We start from the raw sequence: 17763 nt of genomic DNA on the forward strand, positions 1-17763 counted from the left end.
TCTTCTTAAATAGGGACAGTCTTTGAATAAATATTACACAACACATAGGGGTATATTTCAAATGAGGACATGATCGGTCTCTGTTTCTTGGTGGGCACCAGGGCCTTATCAGATCTTTAACTGTATCGTTATAAAGCCAACAGATTCTGTTCATCAGATATAATCACAATAAGTACACATCTGAATTTCCCATTTTACAATTTATGCCGTGTACACACGAGCGGACTTTTCAACATCAAAGGTCCGACGGAACAATTCCGGCAGACTATTCGATCGTGTGTGGGCTGCAGCGGACTTTTGATTTGCAAAAGTCTGACAGACTTTAGAAATGGAACATGTTTCAAATTTTTCCGACAGAACTCTGCCGGACCCAGTTCCTACTGAGAAATCCGCTCGTGTGTGTGCTAGTCCGACAGACAAAAACCGATGCGAGGGCAGCTATTGGCTACTGGCTATGAACTTCCTTATTCTAGTCTGGTCGTACGTCATCACATTCGAATCCGTCGGACTTTGGTGTGATTGTGTGTGGCCAAGTCCGTTCATCCGTCAGAACTCTGTCAGAACTCCGTCAGAACTCCGTCGAAAGTCTGTCGGACCATAGTCTGGTAGTGTGTACGCGGCATTAGATCTGCCCTTAAGGTATAAACCAGAACTTGTTTTAGTAGACTAGGGAATGGTTAAAGCCAAACTCCCATTCCAGTAAAATATTTGTCATTTCCTTGCCAATTGTCATGCAAATAACTGAATCAGCCAACACTTACTTCCTCTTCTGATGTAAAAATTGAAATTATCTGCTCTGTTGGTTTTCCTCTATCCATGGATGCCAAGGAAATGCCTCCTATATTCTTCTAGACTAAATAAAGCCCTTCGTCATGCTTGATTCCATCTATGAGGGCTTTTCTTGGAGCAGAGCCCAGTTTGTGATCATAAATGATTAAAAAGATATTCCTTGCCATGCCTACATGATTGAGTGAATGCTCCCCTAGAACTTTGCTGAAGCCGAGCATTAATGGAAATATAGTTGAAGAGCAGTGCACATGCTTCATTACTGTGTCATGTGTATGTACCACTCTGCTCCTCTATCAATCCAGACAGATTATGAGGAGGAAGGTCATGTGACTGCTATTTCAAGTATAGTAAATATCAAAATATGTACTCTTTTCATCTCCCTCCCCTATCACTCCACCACTCTGTCTTTCCACTATAAACACATACTCTAGAGCACTGCCACACCAAATGTGCTTACTACTTACTCAGATAAAAATATATGAATAAATAAACACCTCAAGACCATCAAGCATAATGCATAATCAAATATATTATGACCATATAGTATACACACACTATACAGGCACACTGTATAAACACAATATACAGCAGCACTTTTCATCTGAAAATCAGCCCGATCATATTGCTGCCGCCTCCCCTCTCTTGGCATGCTTAGATTTGTAGCGCTCCAGACACATGAGGTGGTAATTACTGGAAAGGAGGCTGTGCCTGTGTACTGGACTCGTGAGCACTGCAGATAATAAGTAGAGACTTGGGGATTTGAGACTTGGGGATTTGGGGAGAAAATGTCCTCCCTTTAGAAGCAGAGCAGAACTCACACACAAAAAAAAAGATCTACTATACAGAAGCCTGCTACAGAGCCCATACTCTGAACCCCCATGCCCCGCCCCCCGTCCTGCCCACAAAGACAAGCCACTGACATGGCTGCATTTTTCTTAGCTTAGCTAGTTTAACCTCTGCTAGGCTGAAGTCCATCCGGCTCCACTGCAGGCTGTCTCCATGCTGCCCCCTCCCAGCATCTCCTGTGCTGAAGTCAAATAAGGCGCGCTGGGGAAGGAGGGAGGGTATAAATAGCAGCAGTGTCAAAAAGATCATTAAATGATCGGAGACTCTCAGCATGCTTCAGGACTGCACACAGCCTGACTATATTTTTTACTGGCAAGCTTTTTACCTTACGGCCTTTTACGGACATGAAACAATAGCTCGGTTTTTATGGGCTGCCCGTATAAACGCGGGCGGTTGGCAACACTGGTCCCACTGGGAAGATTTTCTTCACTTCCTATCCTAGATTCGCAACCAGAAGTGAGAGGAAATCTCTCAAAAACTGAAAGGAACTCCTTTTTGAAAGTCATCACTGGAGCATGAGGCCTTTTTTGGAAGATTTTTCCCAAAATTTGAATTTGTCATTACTTTTTGTTCTGTAAATTGTCCAGCATGGTCATAGACAGCAATACAAATCTGACCAAGGCTTTTAGCACATCCATCCTCTATTTAAAAACATTTGACTTTTGATAGACTTTAATGTTTGCTGTTTGCAGATAGTAAATCATTGATTTTACCAAGGATTCACATGCTGTGCTCCCTGCTGCTCTTTCCACCAGATATAATGCTAGGCAGGTAAACGTGACGCTTTTTATAAACATTTAACAATGATGTGAAAGTAATGACAGCTTCCATAAGACCCCTTTCACACTGGGGTGGTTTTCAGGTGCTTTAACGCTGGAAATAGCCTCTGCTAAGTGCCTGAAAACTGCCTCCCATTCATTCAAGTGTGACTTTTCACACTGGGGTGGTGCGCTTGTGGGAGGTTCTGAAAAGTTGTGCAAGCGGTATCTTCGGGACAGTTTGGGAGCACTGTATTTAGAGCTCCCAAAACGCCCTACCCATTGGAATGAATGAGCAGCACTTCTGAAGGACCACGACAGGGGAGTTTTTAACCATTTCTTTTTGGTTTAAAATGCCCCGCTAGAGGCTGAAAAGAGTAGCTTAAATAGCACTAAAGTGTGGCTAAAACAAGCGGCGCTTTAGCGCTTACATGGCCCAGGCCCCAGTGTGAAAGTGGTCTTACTGCCTCATCATGCTAGAGTCACTTTAGTTGAAGTCATCTTTGCACAGATTGGTGGAGCTGGTTGAGGTAAATAAAGCCCATGCAACTGGAACCGCCATCTTCTTGGGTGTCAGGGAATTTCCACAATTCACTATGGGTCCACTACCCATCCCTGGGTCTAAATGGTGCTTCAAGTTGCCGAGAGTCTCCCTAAAACTTATGATATCCTTCCAGCATTTGTAACAATGGGTTACAACAATTCTGTACTGATAGAATATAGAAGCTGCAATTTCTGACCTCCTTATGAAAATACTTTTTGCCTGACTCTGTGCTCAATACTTTATAAATCATGAATTGATCATTGATCATGAATTGATCATTGATCATTGATTTTTGGATCAATAATAGCCAGGCAACTTGGACTTTCAAATTAAGGGCATCCTCCATATTTTCTTTCTAACAGTGCAGGCTGGACATAGTATCACTTTACTGTGCAACTACGAACCAAGTGTTTGGCTCGCAGTTAAGGTGCAGTCCCATTCATGAAGAGTTTGACAGGTGGAGCTGGCTGTCAAATTTCCCATGTCGCACTGTGATGCAAAGCATCATCCCGGTGGCAATGTGTACTCATTTGAGTTACACCATGCCTGCTTGTAGGTGGCCAGTAATGGGGTGGTACAAAGGTGGATCAACCACCTGTTTTTACCAGCCCCTGGCCACCCGTGTAGACCCAGTAGTACATTACAGACATCTGCCTACCTATAGCTAACCTAATCCACATGAGTAAGGCTTAGTTTACACTTGCGTTTAAGGGGGCAGTAAAATCATGAGGTTGAGCGACATTTTTACAGCCTCTCAAACATTCCCCTAACCTACAAAGACAGCTGTATAGGGATATACACATGCTGTGGCCATTATGCTTTTGCAAATCAAAAATAATACCTGCTGTTGCATTCGGCAGGCAGTAGCATCCACTGACCGCGACCCATTCGATTGAATGGGTCTGCACCGTGTGCAATACAGCACAATGCTGCTGGTCTTTAGAAGTTAAAACAGGTGGTGAGGAGGTGATAAAATGTCTTGTCATCACCTTGTAAAAGCCCTATGAAAAGTGATCCACCACAGATACACACACAGCAAATGTTGAACCGATTGTGTGCTATGGATCAATGAATACATCTGTTGGCATTGCTTACTTTACTCAAAATGTTATTACTCACATTTCTAGTGCATTCCTTCCATAAAACAGATTTTCACATGTTTTGCGAATGTATTTATTTTACTACACCAAACATTTTAAGAATGCGGCCACCACTTATGTAAAATATAAACAGCCTGGTGTGCCAAACATACAGTATTGCATAATGATTGTATTAATACAATTTGTAAACATTTTTGTATCTTTGTAACTTTTGAATACGTTATTGTTTACTTTTATGTTTGATTTTTTTTATGTCATTTGACTGAGTGCAAAATTACTTTCTTCTCAGAACAATAATATTCTGAAAAGCGTTAAATGGATGTGGTGTGGTATAGAAGACAACTGTAGGTGTGTCAGGACAACTAAATAAAAAGTTTGGGTAATCGGCATCCTGTGTGCAATTTATTCTCATTGTTGATTTCCTTAATTGAGCAGAAACATTCAAAAGATGTTTTAAAGGATTATGCCCCGTACACACGAGAGGACTTAATTCCGACAGACCTCCAAAGGAGTTCCGCCGGAGTTCCGACGGAGTTCTGGCGGACTTTTCGACCGAACGGACTTGGACACACACCATCACACCAAACTCCGACGGAGTCGAACGTGATGACGTACGACTGGATTCGAATAAGGAAGTTCATAGCCAGTAGCCAATAGCTGCCCTAGCGTCGGTTTTAGTCCGTCGGAGTAGCATACACACGAGCGGATTTTTCGAAGGGGACCGGGTCCGGCGGAGTTCCGTCGGGAAAATTTGAAGCATGCTTCATTTCTAAAGTCCGTCAGACTTTAGCGAAGCTAAAGTCCGTTGCAGCCCACACACGATCGGATAGTCTGACGGACTCAGTCCGTCGGACTTTGGATGTCGAAAAGTCCGCTCGTGTGTACGCGGCCTAAGTTCACCTTTTCTAACATGTTACATATTACACCCATATTCCAGGTGTAACATGTACAGGGCTGGACTGGGACAGAAATTTGGTTTTGGACTTCATCCAGACCGGCCCACTTACATTTTGAGTGTCCCATCAGCACTCCCTTACATCAGAGTGTCCCATCACCAGCCCCCTTACAACAGAGTGTCCCATCAACACCCCTTTCATCAGAGTGTCCCATTACCAGCCCCCTTACATCAGAGTGTCCCATCAGCACCCCCTTACATCAGAGTGTCCCATGAGCAGCCCCCATACATCAGAGTGTCCCATCAGCACCCCCTTACATCAGAGTGTCCCATCAGCAGCCCCCTTACATCAGAGTGTCCCATCACCAGCCCCCTTACAATAGAGTGTCCCATCAGCACCCCTTTCATCAGAGTGTCCCATTACCAGCCCCCTTACATCAGAGTGTCCCATCAGCACCCCCTTACATCAGAGTGTGCCATTACCAGCCCCCTTACATCAGAGTGTTCCATCAGCACCCCCTTACATCAGAGTGTCCCATGAGCAGCCCCCATACATCAGAGTGTCCCATCAGCACCACCTTACATCAGAGTGTCCCATTACCAGCCCCTTTACATCAGAGTGGCCCACTGAGCCATCGGCCCACTGGGAAACTCCCGGTAGTCCCGATGGCCAGTACATGCCTGAACATGTAACATCTTCCATTTTGACAGCAGGAGGGGGATCTTCGCTCCCCGCTCACTGTCAGAATTTTCTAAAAATGCAGCCATACAGGGCTCCGCCTGCCCGGCCGCGTCTTTCAGTCACAGTGTTCTGTGAATGTGAAAACTACAAGTACTGACACCCTTTGCAGCTGCCAGCTTGTAGTCCTCAATGAACTATCAAAATGTTGTTGAGTGCTCTAGGTAGTTCATTGAGTCTTCCTGTTAAGCCCCATACACACTACCAGTTTTTCTGCTGAGTTTTCCCTTCAGATTTACCAATAGTGTGTATGGGGCTTCAGAGTGTAACTGCAAGAACCCTGCATTGTACCCGCGATCTGCTGATCGCGAGCGCAGTGCTTTGCAGACTCATAGTAAAAAGAATAATAAATCCACGTTTTTTTTACCTGTAAAAAATAATTCTACTCAAAGGACTTAGTAGTAGTTAGAAGCCATGAAAAGAGTAAGTAAGTAACCTTACCTAAGAAATGTGCCTTTAAAAAGTTTCCAAAAAAAAGACTTCTAATCTTATCCATATTGATTCCCAAAAGTAGGTTCTGTATTACTTTTGGTGACTTTGGGTGAGATTTTAATAGACAGGAACCTGCACAGATGTCTCTGAAATCTCCCCCGAAGTCAGACTGACATGCGTGTATGAAATCGTGCGATTTCAATCCCGCTGTCATTGTGAAGCTAGGCTAAAAGCAGTTTATACTCACCTTTCCTCCAACGGTCCTGTCCTTCGCCAGTTCAAACATCTTCTTCAATGTACCAGTTTTCAGGCTATCGTCACTGGCTGGCAGGGGAACGATGTCATTACTGCACAGGGATTTGGCCTGTGCAGCTCAATTTACATACCAAGGGACAATACAAAAAGGCAGGTAAGTGTTATTTAATGCAGAAGAGACATTACATGTGCAATAAAAACTTGCCAGCTTGCAACAAACTACAGTGGAACTTTAGTTCTGCTTTAACTTTATTTTACAAGTGGTCATTCTACAGTGGCTGACAGAGTGGAGGATATGCTGCTACCTGCAGTGCCTCATATTCTGTGTTACTACTGGCTGCTGCACTTTGTTTTAGTTCATTTTATTATTGATCTCTGCCCTCTGCATTACTTACTACTGACATCTGCATCACTTAGTACTGACCTCTGAACGCTTTATCACTTAATATTGACCTCTGTCCTCTACATCACTTGATACTAACCTTTGCCCTTTGCGTCACTTACTACTTACCTCTCCATCACTTATTTCTGAACTCTGTGCACTTATTACTGATCTCTGAAATCTGCATCACTTTCTACTGAACTCTGAACTTCTTTGAATCGGTTGGGAGCACAATCAACAATTATTCACTATTGTGTGATATCTCCACAAATAGCATGCTATTTTTGAATGAAATCTAATTTAATATCACTGGACACGATTTGCACTCTTTTATCCAATCATTTATTTTCAAGGTCACTGTCAGATTTTAATTTGTTGCATTGATACATTTAAATTACATTGTTTCATTTCAGGTGCAATTGTTTTCACTATATTATACATATCCATTATATAACTATAGTTTGAATATGTTTTGGTAAATACCTGAAAGAAACTAAAATTGTGCCTGTGTCTATATATATATATATATATATATATATATATATATATATATATATATATATATATATGGACCTAACTATATATATATATATATATATATATATATATATATATATATATATATACACACATACACACACAGCACATGCACACACAAAACAGATGCCAGTTTTAATGCAAAGAAATGCAGCAAAACATACAGTAAAAATGCATGAAGCTCAAGGAGGTACATGAGTTACATAGCGAATTTGTCACATGTAGGGCAGCCAATTAAAATGAATAGACTGCTCTATGCATGTGCCCTGACCAGGGCTGGACCAACCATGGGTCCTGGTAGGACCATGGGTCCCAAGTGGCACTTTCAATGGGATAGCAAACTACTGCCCCCCAGCCAGCCTGTTCCCCTGCTTATTTCACGGGGAACGATTGGGCCAGTAGATGCAGAGCACTGGTGTGTACTCCTACTTCCTCATGGAGGTGGAACGCACAATGGGGCATACGTGATGTCATTAGCCGGAAAAGATGGCGCCTCTCACATCTTGTATAATTTCCGGCTTATGACATCATGTCTGGCCCATCGTGCGTTCCACCTCCACCAAGATTTAGGAGTACTAACCGATGCTCTGCATCTACTGGCCCGATCGGTTCCCGTGAAATAAGCAGTGGAGCGGGTGCTGTGTATCTCTCTCTCCTCCCTTGTCCACAGAGTCCCTTCTTGCTCCGGACACAACAGCCACAACAGTGGGCATCAGGGCTGCAGTTTGAAATCATGGAGCACCGTACAGCCTACCTGACAGGGTCCCCTTTGACCTGGTAGCAGGCGATGTGGCAAGTGACAAGCTGCATCTGCTGACACGTGATGTAGCAAGCAACAAGCTGCAGCTGCTGACAATTGATGTGGCGAGTGACATGCTGCATCTGGTGACAAGTGACATGGCAAGTGACATGCTGTTTCTGTTGACAAGTGACGTGGCAAGTGACATGCTGCATCTGCTGACAAGTGACATAGTAAGTGACATGCTGCATCTGTTGACAAGTGACATGGCAAGTGACAAGTTGCAGCTGCTGACAAGTGACATGGCAAGTGACATGCTGCATCTGCTGGCAAGTGACATGGCAAGTGACAAGCTGCAGCTACTGACAAGTGACGTGGCAAGGGACATGTTGCATCTGCTGACAAGTGATGTGGCAAGTGACAAGCTGCAGCTGCTCACAAGTGACGTGGCAAGTGACATGCTGCATCTGCTGACAAGTGACGTGGCAAGTGACATGCTGCATCTGCTGACAAGTGAAGTGGCAAGTGACAAGCTGCAGCTGCTGACAAGTGACGTGGCAAGTGACATGCTGCATCTTCTGACAAGTGACATGGCAAGTGACAAGCTGTAGCTGCTGACAAGTGACTTGGCAAGTTTCACGCATCTGCTGACAAGTGACATGGCGAGTGACATGCTGCATCTGCTGACAAGTGATGTGGCAAGTGACAAGCTGCATCTGCTGACAAGTGACTTGGCAAGTTTCACGCATCTGCTGACACGTGACGTGGCAAGTGACATGCTGCATCTGCTGACGAGTGATGTGGCAAGTGACAAGCTGCAGCTGCTGACAAGTGAAATGGCAAGTGGTAAGCTGCATCTGCTGACAAGTGACTTGACAAGTGACACGCATTTACTGACGAGTGATGTGGCGAGTGACAAGCTGTATCTGCTGACAAGTGACATGGTAAGTGGTAAGCTGTATCTGCTGACAAGTGACTTGGCAAGTGACAAGCTGCATCTGGTGGCAGGAGTCTGTGGCAAGTGACACGCTCAGGGCTCCCACTGATTCTGTATTATGGTGGTTTGAACAATTTCATTTTATATTACAATGTAATAATAGGAATAATGTGGTTCAATCATCCTGACACCATAACAACCATGGTACCAGGATGATTGATGACGCCTTGTAGGAGAGTGAAACGCGTTGATACAATTTCTGGTTTCGATTTCAAACAATGTCACTTCTGGTTGTCGGTGGAACGCACACCAGACACGGCACTTCATATTGCATTTCCTTGTTAATCCATGAGTGTTTTTATTTCATATTCTGTAAGTACCCATTTAAGTTTGCGCAATAAAGTTCTTGCAAGCTGAACTTCACTATCTTTCATTTCATTTTTGGTAATACTATCTACATATGACTGATATGATTGTGGGAGATCTTCACTGGATCCTGGTGTGAATTTGCCATCCCTGGCTCACAATTTTAGTCTGAACGACCCCTAGACTGATAAGCTAGGGGTCCATTCCATCTGGTTAGTAGGGAGACAGGAGGGGTGTGGCGTACCTCGAATTTTGGAGCACAATTGCACTTTATTGATTGGAGCACATTATTCACTATTATATGAACCTTTTATTCATTTTCGTTCATCAATTTGTTTAATTTCACATATTTATTTGATTATGTTGCACCATTGTGAGCGCTGTAATTTATCTACTTTTTATTTGTCAAGTGAAGAGCACCTTGTGTACAGCAACTGCAATTATCATTATCACTAATTCACTTCTAGCGTGAGTATATATTTATATTATAAATTTTTTGTCTGAACCACCACTGAAGTGGTCCCACAGGATTTCTTCCCTATTTTCAAACTTCTATACTTTCTTCTATATAAATCACCACAAGGGCAAATTACTCTTGTTTGCTGCTTTTACTAACACTGGCAAAACCTGCCCCCCTGTTCCAGTAGTAAATCACAAGTAAATACAATATATTGACAAAAGTATTGGGACACCTGCCTTCACACACACACATGAACTTTAATGGCATCCCAGTTTTAGTCCATAGCGTTCAGTATTGAGTTTGCCCAACCTCTGCAGCTATAACAGCTTCAACATTCTTCCAGGAAGCGCATTTGTGAGGTCAGGCACTCATGTTAGATGAGAAGGCCTGGCTCACAGTCTCCGCTATAATTCAACACAAATCGGGTGAAAAAAAACACCTTTGGTATGAATTAGAGCGGAGACTGTGAGCCAGGCCTTCTCGTCTAACATCAGTGCCTGACCTCACAAATGCGCTTCTGGAAGAATGGTCATGTCTTCCCATAGACACACTCCAAAACCATGTGGACAACCTTCCCAGAAGAGTTGAAGCTGTTATAGCTGCCAAGGGTGGGCCAATTCAATATTGAACTCTACGGACATCAAAGTTCCTGTGTGTATAGGCAGGTGTCCCAATACTTTAAAAAAAGTATAGTATATGTCACCTTGTGTTGTTCTTTAGAGACCCTTTATCTACTGATACATATTAACCTCTGCATTTCCACTATGAGCTTTTTTGCTACCAATATACCGTATGTCTTTCAGTACACACCCATTTTATATCTGCTTACCTAAGTCCATTTAAAGGCTTAGTTCACCTTTCAAAAAACATGAAAAGATGAACTAACTTACTAACTTACTACACCCTCCTTACACCCTGGTCGCCACTGAACTTACCACTTTGGATGATTTGGATGATTATCTTTCACTGCCCACGCTAGCTGATGTAGCAGTCTGATGTAAGGAGGGTGTAATGAGGTTAGTTCACCATTGCAATTTTTTGAAAAGGTAGACTAACCCTTTAAACACTGTCAGAATTCCTAAGATATGCTTTTTCTCCTTATTTAAAATGTTGTAAGAGATACAATTTTTTCTCTTTAGGTAAAGAGTTTGGTACACTAATATAATGATTATACCATAGGCGTGTGCATGGGGTGTGCTGGGTGTGCCTGGGTACATCCTAATCACTCAGTGACCAGGGCCGCTAATAAGGCATTGCAGCCTTCCTTCCTGTTCCAGTCCCCATCGGTTCAGGAGCAGGAGGACTGTCTGTACAGCCTTTTTGCAGGCACCAATCCTGTTGTTCCTTCCCCTGCAGCGCTGCTGCCTTCTCTTCCTCTTCTGGCTGTGCTGTAAGGGGATCAATACTAGCATATGCGCCTCCATTCCCCTGATTTCTGAATCTCCTATGTGCTCCGTTCCCCTGCAGCGCTTCCAGCTTCCCTCCTCTCCTCTCCCTTCGGCAGCTGTTGTGTACAAACACAGGGATGTGTCAAGGTGGAGAGTGGGGAAAGGGACTGGCAAATATGTCAGTTACTGCCCCTTTTTTCTTCTGAATGAACATAGTGAGCGATCGGTACCACTTACACCTGTGTCCATTCATCACTAAACTGTAGTAAACTGTGTTTACTATGCTTCAGTTTGTGCATAAATAGGGAGCCTGTATGCCAGGGATCTGCAATTAGCGGACCTCCAGCTATTACAAAACTACAAGTCCCATCATGCCTCTGCCTCTGGGTGTCATGCTTGTGGCTGTCAGAGTCTTGCTATGCCTCATGGGATTTGAAGTTCTGCAACAGCTGGAGGTCCGCTAATTGCATATCCCTGCTGTAAGCGCTTCCTATTCATTTATCTTTGCAGTTGAGGCTGCAGGCAAAGGGACTGATACATCTATGTCCTCAGTCCCTTTCTTAGTATTAAATGTGAGACATCAGGGGTCTGTTTAGACCCCGGATATTTCACCAAAGCCCCCCAACAGGGCAAGTAAAAAAAATAAATAATAATAAATAAATATTTAAAATTTAAAAAAAATATTTACATTCTAAAAAGTATTGTTAGAAAATTAAGGACTCGTTCACATGTGCTTTGCACTCTGTAATTGCTGCCATGGCAGCGAAGTATAGCATTACGACCATAACATGTGTACACCTCTATCCATTGCCCCGGGTGCTCTGTGTTTGAGCTTTGGGGTGCACACCATAATGCAATCGGCTGTGCAAACCTATGTATTATACTTACCATAACATACAGTATCTCACAAAAGTGAGTACACCCCTCACATTTTTGTAAATATTTTATTATATCTTTTCATGTGACAACACTGAAGAAATTACACTTTGCTACAATGTAAAGTAGTGAGTGTACAGCTTGTATAACAATGTAAATTTACTGTCCCCTCAAAATAACTCAACGCACAGACATTAAAGTCTAAACTGCTGCCAACAAAAGTGAGTTGACTGTAGACACAGAGGCTGCTTGCCCTCTTTTAGTGGCCTGTGAGCGTCTGCCTCTCCTTGGTGGCCTTCTGGACATCATGTACAGTAGTTTTGCAACACCACACTACACTGTATTATATACTGTGTACACCAACCAAAGTGTATTAGAAACTATACACCACTGAATATATATATAGGCTACACTGAATGCAGAGTATATATATATATATATATATATATATATATATATATATATATATATATATATATATATATATATATATATATATATACTAGACTGTATATACAGTGTCTTGCAGAAGTGAGTACACCCCTCACATTTTTTAAAATATTTTATTCTTTCTTTTCATGTGACAACACTATAGAAATTATACTTTGCTACAATATAAATTAGTGAGTGTACAGCTTGTATAACGGTGTACATTTTCTGTCCCCTCAATATAACTTAACACAGCCATTAATGTCTAAACTGCTGGCAACAAAAGTGAGTGCACCCCTGAAAAGTGAAAATGTCCAAATTGGGACGAAAGTGTCAATATTTTGTGTGGCCACCATTATTTTCCAGCACTGCCTGGAGCACAACCTGTGAAGCTCTGGTGAACTCCATGCCCAAGAGTAACCCTCTTGGGCATGGAGTTCACCAGAGCTTCACAGGTTGCCACTGGAGTCCTCTTCCACTCTTCCATGACGACATCATAGAGCTAGTGGATGTTAGAGACCATGCACTCCTCCACCTTCCATTTGAGGATGCCCCACAGATGCTCAATAGGGTTTAGGTCTGGAGACACACTTGGCCAGTCCATCACCATTCACCCTCAAGTTCTTTAGCAAGGCAGTGGTTGTCTTGGAGGTGTGTTTGACATTTATTTAAATAATTTACATTAGAAGCGCCCTCCTTTTTGTGTATTTATTTCTAGAATTTTGAAACATTTGCACAGTACAATTGCTGCTAAGAGCAAAGCTGGAATTTGCAAGTATTTAGAGAAGAAATATTCTTATGAAAATGCTACAAGGATGACAAAACACATCCTGGCTTGCAAGAGGTGCCCTAAAGACATTAAAATTACTTTATGGAATGAAATTATGAGGAGTATAATGAATGTGCAAGTAGATTTTCCCTCCAGAGTTCTCATACCAGAAACACTTTTTCTATTACTTCTAGCTACTACTTCTACTTCTAGCTACTACTTCTAGTGTTTCTTCACCAGAAGCATCTTCAGGTAAGGAAGTGTTACAAACCACAACCTCCATAAAATACACAGTCCCTTCATTTACAGAAAAAAAATGACAACTGAAAATCAGAACATTCATCAAGCTCTTCATAGGGCAATATATACTTCTAGATCAGTATTGTCAATAACTGAAAATGGATATTGGCAGAAAGCGTTTAAAGTATTATGAGGGAAAGGAGGTGGTTACCTGTTCTCATGTATTGGTGAAATGTTCTTAACACACACAGTCCTTGTTATTCTATTTGTAATAAAAAATGCAATTTTAAAAAGCAAGTTTAGTTTATTTAGTGAACTTTTACTTCAAGCATACTACTTTTATATACACTGCATTTTACCTTCCCAGTGCAAGAAAAATAGGATTTTTAAAACAGCTTACCTGTAAAATCCTTTTCTTTGATGTACATCAGGGAACACAGTGCCATAGTAATAACTATATGGGTTATATCAGCGTATCGGGTGCTGGACACTGGCACGCCCCTTAAGGCATGAACTTCCCCATATAACCCCTCCCATTACTGGGAGTCCTCAGTTTTGTAGCCAAGCAATCAAAGTGTATAAGAAGAAGAAGGGAGGGACCTCTGTGTCCCCTGATGTACATCAAAGAAATGGATTTTACAGGTAAGCTGTTTTAAAAATCCTATTTTCATTTTCTTACATCAGGGGACACAGGACCATAGTAATAACTATGTGGGATGTCCTATAGCAATGCCAACTGAAGGGGGGGGCAGAATCAAGGAAACAGGAGGCCAGATGACTCATACTGCAACCTGCAGTGTATGCTGTGCCCAAAGGCAATATTCTCATGACCTTTAATATCGATTTGATAAAATCGGATAAATGGCTGAACCGAAGACCAAGGTGCGGTCTTACAGATCTGAGCCATAGAGGCCTGATGATGCACCACCCAAGAGGCACTAATCGTCCTGGATGAGTGTGCTCTTAATATGAGAAGGAATCATTTCCTTCTTTAAGCTGAAGCTTGATCAATCACTTGACAAATCCATTTGGAAAATAGTGGATCTTGACACTGCCTGTTCATTTCTTGGACCCTCTGGCAGTACAAGCAAAACCTATGTTTTGCGAACCTGAGCGGTCGCCTTTGACTAGATCCCGATCGCTCTTACTACATCAAAAGACTGTAGTGCTTTCTCGTCCCCAGATTAAGGCTTCTGGGGAGAAAGAAGGAAGAAGAATATCTTGGTTTAAATGAAAACCTGTTACCACTTTTGGTAAAAATTCAGGATGAGGACATATAACCACCTCATTCTTATTCAGCAGAAGAAATGGCAAGCAAAAAAGATTATCTTTCTTGTCAAAGAACCAAGAGAATTTCTCGTAAGGTTCAAACGGCTGATTTAACAAAGCCGACAAGACCAATTTTAAATACTAAGGATTTAGAGGTGCCTTGATAGGGGGAATAAATTGTGTTACCCCCTGAATAAGCTATGCACCAAGAGTGGGAAGCAAGAGGCCATAGGAAAAGACATCGACAAGACCTGGATCTGGCTCTTGATAAAAGTCAAGGCCAGCTTCATTTCAGATCCCATATGCAGTACTCCTGCCTAATGACATACTTCCTGGGGTGTCAACCCCTGGATCCATACCAAGAAACCTATGCCTTCCAGACTCTAAAGTAACTGATTCTGGATGCCAGCTTCCTGGGCTTAGTCAAAGTAGACACTACTGAAGGAGATCACCCACAATTTTTTTTAGAGTGGGATTCAACAGTCAAACCTGTTAAACTCTTTGTCCGTAAAGCAGGATGAAATACCGGACCTTGTGCAAGAAGGTCTGGCTATAATTGCAGAGTCCAAAGGACTTCTACTGTCCTCTTTATGATCTCAATAAATGAAGATCTTCTGGGACCCAGCTGGGGCCACCAGAATCACCTCCCTTTTGTTCCTGCTTAATCCTGCAGAGAAGGCGTGGAAGTAGCAGAACTGGAGGAAATGCATAGATCAGTGAAAAACTGATCCCCTGGGAAGACTAATGCGTCTGTTCCGCCTGCTAGTGGACCCCTTGTTCAACATAAAGTTGTGGACCTTTGTAATGAATCTGGATGCAAATAGGTCCATGTCCGGAGTACCCCATCTGACATATTGCTAGAAGATGTCGGAGTGAAGAGATCTTTCTCCTGGAAATAATTGTTGGCGTAGTACGCCAGAAATATTAAAATTGCCGATAGGCAAGGAGTGTTGTGTTTTGCCAAAGCTAAAACATTATTCACCTCCTTTTTTTTTTTTTATGTAAGCCACTGCCGTGGCTCTGTCAGACTGAATCCTGTCAGGACAGTCCCGTAATCTGACCGCCAAGATTCTATGGCCAGATGTACTGCCTGAAACTTCCAACAAAGTTAATAGGCAAGGTGCTCTAACCTGGACCATCTCCGCTGGACAGAATCTTCTTCCAGGGCTGCTCCCCAGCCTAAAAGGCTGGCATCGCCTTGCAGAATAAAGATTTTCCCTCCTGCTGGATAACAACCACCAATCTAGGCTCTGATCTATGTTGGGAGCCAAGTGTATTGGAAACAAACAAGACCTGAATCCTCTTTATCCCAGACTGACAGGATGGTGTCTTGAAGCAGTCTCTGAATAAAACTGAGCGTAAGGGACGGCCCTGAAGGAGGTCACCATTTCCCGTAAAAATCTCCTGCAACCGAATGAAGGAATTTTCCTTTATCCCGATAAGTTAAATTAGTCCTACAATGCAACGGATTCACATCTGGGGTAAGAATACCTTCTTCTGTATGGTGTCTATAACCAGCCCCCAAGTAACCTCCTTGATGGTTTTAAGGAGAATATTTCTAGGTTGAGAATCCAACCTAGAGATTTCAGATATCTACAGCTGAGATCAGACTCTGTTTTTAGATCTGAGACTGAATGATCTATTAAAAGTAGATCCTTTTAATAGGCTAGGACCGTTATGCCTTGAGCCCTTAACCTGGCTAAAGGAGGTGGCAGAATCTTTTCAGAACACTCGTAGCGCTGTGGCTAAGCCGAATGGCAGTGCCACGATTGAAAAAAAAAAATTATATTTCAAACCGCAGAAATTTCTGGTAAGCAGGAAACTTTGGCACATGGAGATCTGCAACTCCCCTCCTTGCAGGATGGACACAGCTGATCGAATTATGAAAGGATCGGATGTTTGAGTGCCGATTCAGATCTTCGAGATCTGGAATGGGTCTCACCTCTCTGTTTGGCTCTGAGATCCTAAAAGGTTTGTGCCAAAAAAAAACCCTGTTCCACTAAGGGAATCTCCGATATCACCGACTGGGATAACAGCTGATCCAGAGGCCAGAAAGAGACACTTCTCTTTTTTTTCTGGAACTTTAGGAGCATTCTTGCATAAAGAATGCCGTGTCAGCAGCCCCAAGGACCCCACAGGCAGCACCCAAACAGGAACCGAACCCCAGACCCTCAGATCAAAAGAATTATTGTTTCCAGTACAAATCCCTCAATGACACGTTCGTTACCCTGCCAGATGATGATGAGTAGTGATGTGCTGAACACCCCGCAGTTCTGTTCGCACCAGAATGCATGCATTGTGGGCAGCCAGCTCTGAAGCTGCATATATGTAGTTCCTATATTTTGGAATATTTTTGGGATTGTAGATTTATTGCTCTCATATGGTCATTCCGGCCAGCACTGAAATTAATCCTGTATGCCTAATGCAATCTTCCTCAGACTAAAAATTTTGAAGTATCTTCTTACCTAAAAACTACAAAACAACAAAGAGTTTTAAAAAAATTTGCTTCAGGCTGGGTTCACATTGGATTTCCCTGCATCCAATTCGAATGACAGAAGAGTGAACAGCTCTCAATAGAGCCGATTTACACACCTCCGGGGCAACCACGGTCCGCATTTGGAAAGGGTCCTGTGTGTCTTTGGCTTCGAATCGGGTGCGAATTCAGGTAGAAATTCAGACCTGATTCGCACCTAAATCGATGAACAGGGACTCCCTGCTGTGAGCCACAGGAACTGTGAACCCAGCCTTAGGGTTACAGAGTAACTGGAGCAGGAAGTAGTAACAAATATTTCATAATACAAAATATTGGGGTTATTATTATGGCTCCTACAACTCAATTTTTTTACTGAACACTACAGCACCTTTTTTAGCACTTGCTTACTATGGCAGTCATATATAAATATATATATATATATATATATATATATATATATATATATATATATATATATATACACACACATTTCCAGTAAACCGGTCTGTCCTCCATAACCCCCAGTCTTTTGCAACAACT

This window comes from Lithobates pipiens, unplaced genomic scaffold (genome assembly GCF_037356315.1).
Source record: "Lithobates pipiens isolate NorthernLeopardFrog02 unplaced genomic scaffold, aLitPip1_a1.2 Scaffold_10, whole genome shotgun sequence".
Lineage (NCBI taxonomy): Eukaryota > Metazoa > Chordata > Amphibia > Anura > Ranidae > Lithobates > Lithobates pipiens.